This window comes from Alligator mississippiensis, chromosome 4 (genome assembly GCF_030867095.1).
Source record: "Alligator mississippiensis isolate rAllMis1 chromosome 4, rAllMis1, whole genome shotgun sequence".
Classification (NCBI taxonomy): Eukaryota; Metazoa; Chordata; order Crocodylia; family Alligatoridae; genus Alligator; species Alligator mississippiensis.
This window is the reverse complement of record NC_081827.1, coordinates 120,582,766-120,590,000: the sequence shown is the minus strand read 5'-3', so window position 1 is coordinate 120,590,000 and position 7,235 is coordinate 120,582,766. Positions and strand designations below refer to the sequence as shown.

The 7,235-nt window shown below is 40.7% G+C and overlaps 2 long non-coding RNA genes across 2 annotated transcripts in view; one reads left to right on the top strand and one right to left on the bottom strand.

Annotated features, from left to right (window-relative positions):
• Positions 1-2,243, bottom strand: part of LOC109283638 (uncharacterized) — a 19,071-nt gene extending 16,828 nt beyond the window's left edge. The window contains exons 1-2 of the long non-coding RNA XR_002090886.2: positions 2,021-2,243; positions 885-959 (exon numbers count right to left, since the gene is read on the bottom strand). This is a non-coding gene — a long non-coding RNA (uncharacterized LOC109283638). The remainder of the gene's footprint in view (positions 1-884; positions 960-2,020) is intronic.
• Positions 1-7,235, top strand: part of LOC132250184 (uncharacterized) — a 51,775-nt gene that overhangs the window by 24,318 nt on the left and 20,222 nt on the right. The gene's annotated exons all lie outside the window — the stretch shown is intronic.

Sequence of the window (7,235 nt, the reverse complement as noted above, 5' to 3'; positions counted from 1 at the left end):
GACTATTAGGTTTCTTGCTTAGGGTATTATACATATGTTCAAATAAGCCCCAAGAAAACTGAAAATAGAGCAACCAAATTCTATTGGATGAAAGTTTTCTCATTTAACTACATGCAGAGCAATGCTTCCCCTGTTAATCTTTAACTCAGTGACCCTCTCACTTAAATCTTAAATCAACATATGAAATCCTGAGGAAGATATTCATTTTTGAAAATACACACAAGGTAATTTGAGAGTAAATTTTAGGCCACTTTGAACTATAAAGTCATTCTTCCCTTCCTAGCAGATGCTAATAAGATTCAGATCAATATATTTGGATATGAAAGGTCAATCTGCTTTCCCTCCAGTTCGGTTATTGGTTAACAAAGTGGTATATGGCTGAGATTTTCAGGAAGGACCTTTTTAATGTTTGTTTTTCATTGAACTTTTGAGATGGAGAGAAATCTAAAGTTCCAGTTTTGAATTCATTAGTCAATAAAAAAAAAAAATGAACTTGTTCTATGCAAGCAAAATATTGCTATTAATAAACAGCATTAATTTACTATTCAGTAATTTAATAGCCTTCTGGTATGAAGTTCAGATATTGTGTTGTTTAAAGTTATTTTGAGGTATAGATTTTATTCTGGTAGAGTTAGGAAGTACGTATGGTAAGTAAAAATGTAGAAGTCCAAAATATACCTGCCTAATGTACATTCTGTCATATTCCTGGCAATGGTGACCAAAGTCGCATGTTACTCATTAGAATTAAAAATTAGGAGTTCTGTCTGAATAAGAAGTCTGCTTTATGTCAGTAATGGCTCTGAGAAGTTCAGAGCCTGAACTAGGTAAGAGCTGAGAATTCTATATTTTCATAAAAGCCACTAAAGTTGGAAGAAACGTAGTACCTTACAAGATTTGGACCTGTAGTACTGCAGTCTGCTTCATGATTGGACATGATGGATCAACCAGTTTTGTTGCCACTGAAATAGAAAATATTATATACATAGTTAAGTAGTAATACAAATGACTATTTTGTTTTAATTAATTATTTTAAAATTGGTGATTTACAAGATGTCTCTGACAAGTCACTCTCTCAGTCTTTGCCCAGTATGAGAACTTTGAGGTTCCATCATAAGACCGGTCTGGTCCTTACTGTAAAGAACAGATTAGAGCAGGTGTGGGGGAAGGGGGTGTAGTGGTACATTTTCACTGCCCTTTGATTCTTGCTCCCTCCAACATTTGAAATCAATTGCCTGGCAGTGACTGCAGCAACAGTTCTAGTCAGGCAGTATTGAGGGAGTCCATTGACTTTGAGGCTCATTGCAATCTACCTGACCCCTTCTAAACTCTTTTTTCCACAGACCTTAATGACCTTTTCTTCTTTTTAATGGTCATGGTTCCATCATTCAAACTATCCTTTGTTCTGCATTTCTTCTGTATGTTAACTGTTCCTGGCAATGAAGCTCTTATTTCACAGCCCTGCAGATTTTTTTCAGTCATTCCAATGAAATTATATTTGTTTCTGCTTCCATTTGAAACTGAATAATACAGTCCTAGACCCCTGGTATACTAGTAAAGCTTGTAGTTTGTTTGACTGGAAAATAAAAAGTATTGTTTTCTGTGTGGTGATGCACCTCACAATATTTCCCCTCCCCCCCCACACCTTTTCAAACATCTAGATCCGCCAGTGCATTGAAGGTCTTGGCATAAATACCTTCATCCTGTATATAACCTCCATCATACAGCAACAAGAGACTTCCTTTTTTATAAGTAGCTAAATTGATGAAAAATTCTGTGTTAACCTTGTGTAAAGGTAGGCTTGTAAGGCCAGATTCTCTTTTTCCTGAGTTAAACAGGAATACACTAAGTGCTTCACCACAGCAACTCAAGAATTATCTATACCAGCATAAAGCATTTTATACTAATTTGATGCTGTCCACTTTTAGGGTTTTTAATGTATGTGATGATTTGGGTTTTTAGGGGCAGGGGAAGGTGGAATCGGACTCCAGCCCCTCCCCACCCCACCCCCAACCCCAGGTACCTTCCACATAAGAACTCTTCTCTTGTCAAACTCCTTAGTGGGCTATGTCTCTGGTTCTTCTCCTTCTGGATTATAGGAAAGGTGCATTTGGGGTAAGTCTTCTTTGCTTCATAGTGTTAGTTAGAGAGGCAGAGGTCCTGTGAAAATTTTTTTTGGTGTATGATAAAAAGCTTTAATAAAGTGGAAGATATTGAATCTACCCTGTAGGCTACTGTTCCCTTACACTCTTCTGGAAAATGAAAGAGATTTTTGGAATATATTGAGAATAATAAAGAAATGTGGTAACCAATATATGTGTTGGTGGTAACTGTTATATAGCTGGAACTGTCATGAAAGCATTTGCATATGTTGATTGATAACAACACTGTTGCATTTTTTACTTGGCTGTCAAATTTGGGACAAGTATTACCAGTATGAATGGTTTTAAAGTGATAGCTATTTGCAGCATGTGCCCGACAAGGATTCTTGGTGATGTACAAGTTCATTGCATGTTGTTTTGTCATAAGATGCATTTAAATTTGTATATTCATATGAATTTTAGGTAGAGAAAGTAAAGGATAGTAGGGACATTGAAAGGCATAAATATTTTATGCACTTACCAAAATATGGCTGTTGTTTTTTTCGTGAACATGTATGTTTTTATAATGGATAGAATGAAAGAATTATTCAAAAATTTTGAAAAGCAAAGATAACGTCAGTCACAATAGCTGCTTGAATTGGCTGAGACTAGTAACTTCTTTTTTTTATAATTTCATTTTAGATCAGTTTGTACTTTTTGTGGGAAGGGAACGTATAAACATTAGTTAAAAATAAATAAAATCTCTCTACAGATGATGATGATACAATTGTTTCTTCCCCCCTCCCCCCACATTTATTCTCATTGCAAATGTATGCATGCCCACCTCTACTTGAAACTGATAAATATAGTAGAACATTACCATTATGACTGGAGGGAAAAGCTCTCTCTCTGTTGCAAAAGTATTCTTTGCTGGGGGGAAGGGGTGGAGCGTGGAAAGGTAAGGCTAAAAGGTGTGGCTCAGTATCATAAATGTCAAAATACATGACAATTGAGTATTTATAAGACTTTGATGTAAAATGTATTACTACAGTTTTGCAGATACAGAAGTATGCAGAAATTTGTCAATAAATCAAAAAGGCTGAGAGTTCTTCTTGGCATATTTTGGTTGAGCACCACTGTTATAGACTGACTATAGTCCAGGATGGGCCAGCTGGTTTACATGTGAAGTATTATCATGCTAGAATGAGAGAGAAGCTGGGGGGAGCTGAAGCATGCCTGCCAGTCACTGCCAAAGGGGGGGGGGGGAGGAGGAAGAGAGAGACCCTCCAAGGCACTCGCCCCTCCCTGCTGGAATGGAGGGGGCATGGCTAGGCACCAGCTAGGGCTAGCAGGATGCATGGGATGCCAGCCACCAGCCTGGATGGCCGGGGTTGGGGGGGAGCTGCTGCCATACCAAGGAGTGGGGATGGGAAAAATGTCATTTCTCTGAAGCAAGCAGGTACTGAACACAGCAATTTGCACAGCATACAACAGGGAACTACCAATAATCTTCACCTGGGCTAAGATACAGCCCAGTAAAACGCACAGCATACACAACTCAGTCTAACTTAAAATGTAAAGCAGGAAGACCAGAGAAAGCCTTGCATAAGTCTTACTAACCCTGAGGGCAGAGTATCTCCTTGTAACCAGGCATTCAGAAAGGCTTTGTTTAGGTTTTACAGGTTCTGCTTTATAATGTAAATGTAGCTCTCTGCATTCTTTGGTCTGCAACTTCCAGCCAGAAGTTGTCTGCAACTTCCCTTAACTCCACCTCCTGCACATGTATGATAATTGTCAGGTCTTTGCCAACACTTCTCACCTCTCAGTCTGGTCCTGCAAGTCTTAACTCTGGGCTCACAGATGCAGGCCTTGGATCTCCATACAGGGGACTAGCTTGCCTCTCTCCCCCACTCCAGGACTACTATAGAATTAATCCCCTGCCTAGCTGTAGGCAAACTGGACAGAAGGAGGAATTAACTCAGTCTCTGCCTTCCTGCAGGAAAGCCATGGAGGTGCAGCTGGCAGGCAAACCCCAGCTGTGGTTCACAGGGGGGAGAGGGGACAGAGGGAGGAATTTGCTTCGGGGGCCATGGCAAGCCAGAGTCTGGCCATGCCCCACACTTGCTCCGGCTACAGAACAGAGGGGAGGGGGCAGCCCAGGTCTCTGGAGCAGAGCCCAGCCCAGGGAACGTGCTGGGAAGCTGGGATTTTCTGATTTAACTTAAAACAGGAAGGGGTCTTGGACAAACATTGCATAAACTGGTTTTAGTCAAATCAGTTAAGTCTGATACTACATGCAACCCTGTTTATCTCGCACTGGTTTTGGCCAGTTTAAAACTGGTTTATGTGCACTGAATGTCTGTTCTGTTACAGGTTTAAACCAGTTTCTGATCACTTAAACCGGTTTATGTTCAAAGTCTGTCCCTAGCCCAGAGGGTTAAAGTTGCTTTGCTAACTTGATTTTCCCCTTTCTTTAGAAAGTACCCATTACTAAGAACTATACATATAAGCCTGTACACAAATAAATACTAACAATGGAGTGGTTCTTGGAAATGTCAGTGAAAAATAGTGATTATAGAACCAGTCTATTAAATCCAATAAACATGTGACTAGGTCCTGTTCCCCACCCCCCTTTGTTATCAAACTTGGGTAATATTATCTTCAATCCACCAAGAAATTTTGTGCTTAAAAGCTGTGTTGTGGTATCAATTTTCTTTTCCCCCCCCCTGTTACTGTTCATTCCCATCCTAGCACAGCATATCGTTTAAACAGCCTGTGAAAATATAGATTGGGTGATCTGTCTCTCTTAGCCCATCCAGTGATGAAATTTCTACTGTACTATTTTATTGTGACATTACCTGACTAGATAAAGCCTTTTTCTATCTAAGAGGGAAAAGAAGCTGGCAGTGTCTACATAAATCGTGTTACTCATTTTGTGCTGCGACAAGAGTTCCCAAAGGGAGATCCTTTGGGACCATTTCCTACTCAACAAGAAAAACAGAGGCACAACCTGCTTTGGAAGAAGGATCTTGATCAGTTTTATAATGTTGCTGTTATTACAACAAATATTTGTTGTCCAGCTTTCACGTTTTATTTTAACAAATATCCTAGTAGCTGTTAAATACTAAAGCAAAAATGAAAGAGAACCCCCGCACCCCCCTGCAGCATGCAGCATTGCAGTTGATTTCTACTACTGGGAATGGATGTCTTTGAATAATATGAAATAGGGCCTTTTTGCAGTAAGGTTGATGCTTTGATTGTAGCCCAGCTCCATCTTGTTTTGTAGCAGTTAAATCAGTTGATGGTTATATTACTATTCATCCTAAATCCTTAGTGCACTTCCTAAAGCAAAGTAAGTTTTTCTTTTAGTCTATTTTATAAAGAAAATGGAGATGTAGAAAGGCGACAGGATTTTTTTGACAGAACTTAGCTTTTCTGACAAAAAATCCACAAAAAGTCATTCATTAATTCTTGGTGGAAAGATTTGTCAGGTACAGCATGGTACCTAGATAATGATCTGATTCTGAACAGGGGCTTGAACCCTGGTCTTGAACCCATGGTCTTTAAAAACAGTCTACTGCCCTAAATAGATCACTATCATAGCATTGCTTCATGATGAGCTTCAGCAACTGCCAACTAGTGAAGAAACCAAGGGACTGTCCTTTTAGGTCAAAGCTGAAGGGAGCAAAGATTACCATGTATACCGAGAATATATTGAAATGCGAAAAAATATCTGTAGGAAATAAACTTCATTTTTTACACGTCTTTCTTGTTTTTCAGCAATGAAGTTTATAATCCAAGATCAGCTAAAATTCGGCATTTTCCATGTTTCAGGGATGTATGTGGTAGTCATGTTGGTCCGAGACAAAAAGTCCCCATATGTATGAAATAAACTTCATTTTTGTACAGATTTCTACATCTCCCTGCTTGCCATCTGACACCACCAGGGAAGAAATCCTGCTTGATCTACACAACAAAGAGCAAGCTCACAAAGAGACTCTCATGGATCCAGAGGGACACATTTTTCCAACTTCTGCTTCCTCTGTGCAAAAATGAAGTTTATTTCCTACATATGGGGACTTTTTACCATCCTGAACTTTCCCTGAGCCTGGTGAAGGGCACATGAGCCCGAAAGCCTGCAGAAAAAGGTAATTTTTTTGCAATGTCTCAGTTGGTCTAATAAAAGGTATCATTTTGGAACCAAGAGTTCTAGATTTTTGCATTTCTTTTTGTCTCAGATCAACACAGCTACCACATACATCCCTGAGAATATACTGAGGACTTCAGCCTCTAGGACAAACTATTATCTAGGCTTGGAGGCCTGGTATCTTCTTCAGGATACTTTCTTTTGACCTTGTGAACTGCATCCTGTCCTTATAGTCTGATTTGTGGGTTATGTGGTTGCCCCTCCCACACAAGGAAGCACAGGTCTTTTGTAGTTCTTTTAGGCCATGTCCACCAATACCAGTAATCAAGTACCCTGCAAAAATAATCTAAGGGACTGTGGATTAAATAGTCAAAATTTGGATATATGAATTTGCTACCAACTGGGAAAATGATGTATTGCAGTTATGTCCTCCTGAGCTACTGGCAAACATATCCTAGCAAATCAATAACTCGGCAAATGCACTATTTTTGATGAAGAAATTTATTATTTTCCTTACAGAGTTTAAAGCAAGAGCTGGCAAAGTCCGGCCCATAGGCTGGATCAGGCCTGTGGAGGACTTCATTTCCCAGCAGCCCCTGCCCACATCACTGCAGCCAGTTTCCATGGAGACACCAGAAGTGGCAGTGCCATGACAGTGCAGCTCCAGGGTTTCCATGAAGACTGGCCTCAGCAGTGCATTGGCAAGGCACGCAGCTTGGCGGGGAGTTGCTCCAGGGCTGGGATTTTACAGCAGTGACACTGTGGTCCAGAGCCAGGGCAGAGCTGCGATCCACTGCCCGCATGCCTCAGGCAGGGGTGTGCTGGCAGTGGATTGAGGCTCTGCCCCAGCTTCAGACCACAGTCCCCACTGCAGCCAGTCCCAGCCCCAGAGCAGCTCCTCATCCAGCTGTATGCCCTGTCAGCACTGCTTAAGCCAGTCTCCATTGAAACCCTGGCTCTGCACTGTAGCAACAAAGTTGGTGCCTGGGGCAAAGCCCACAGCAGCAGCT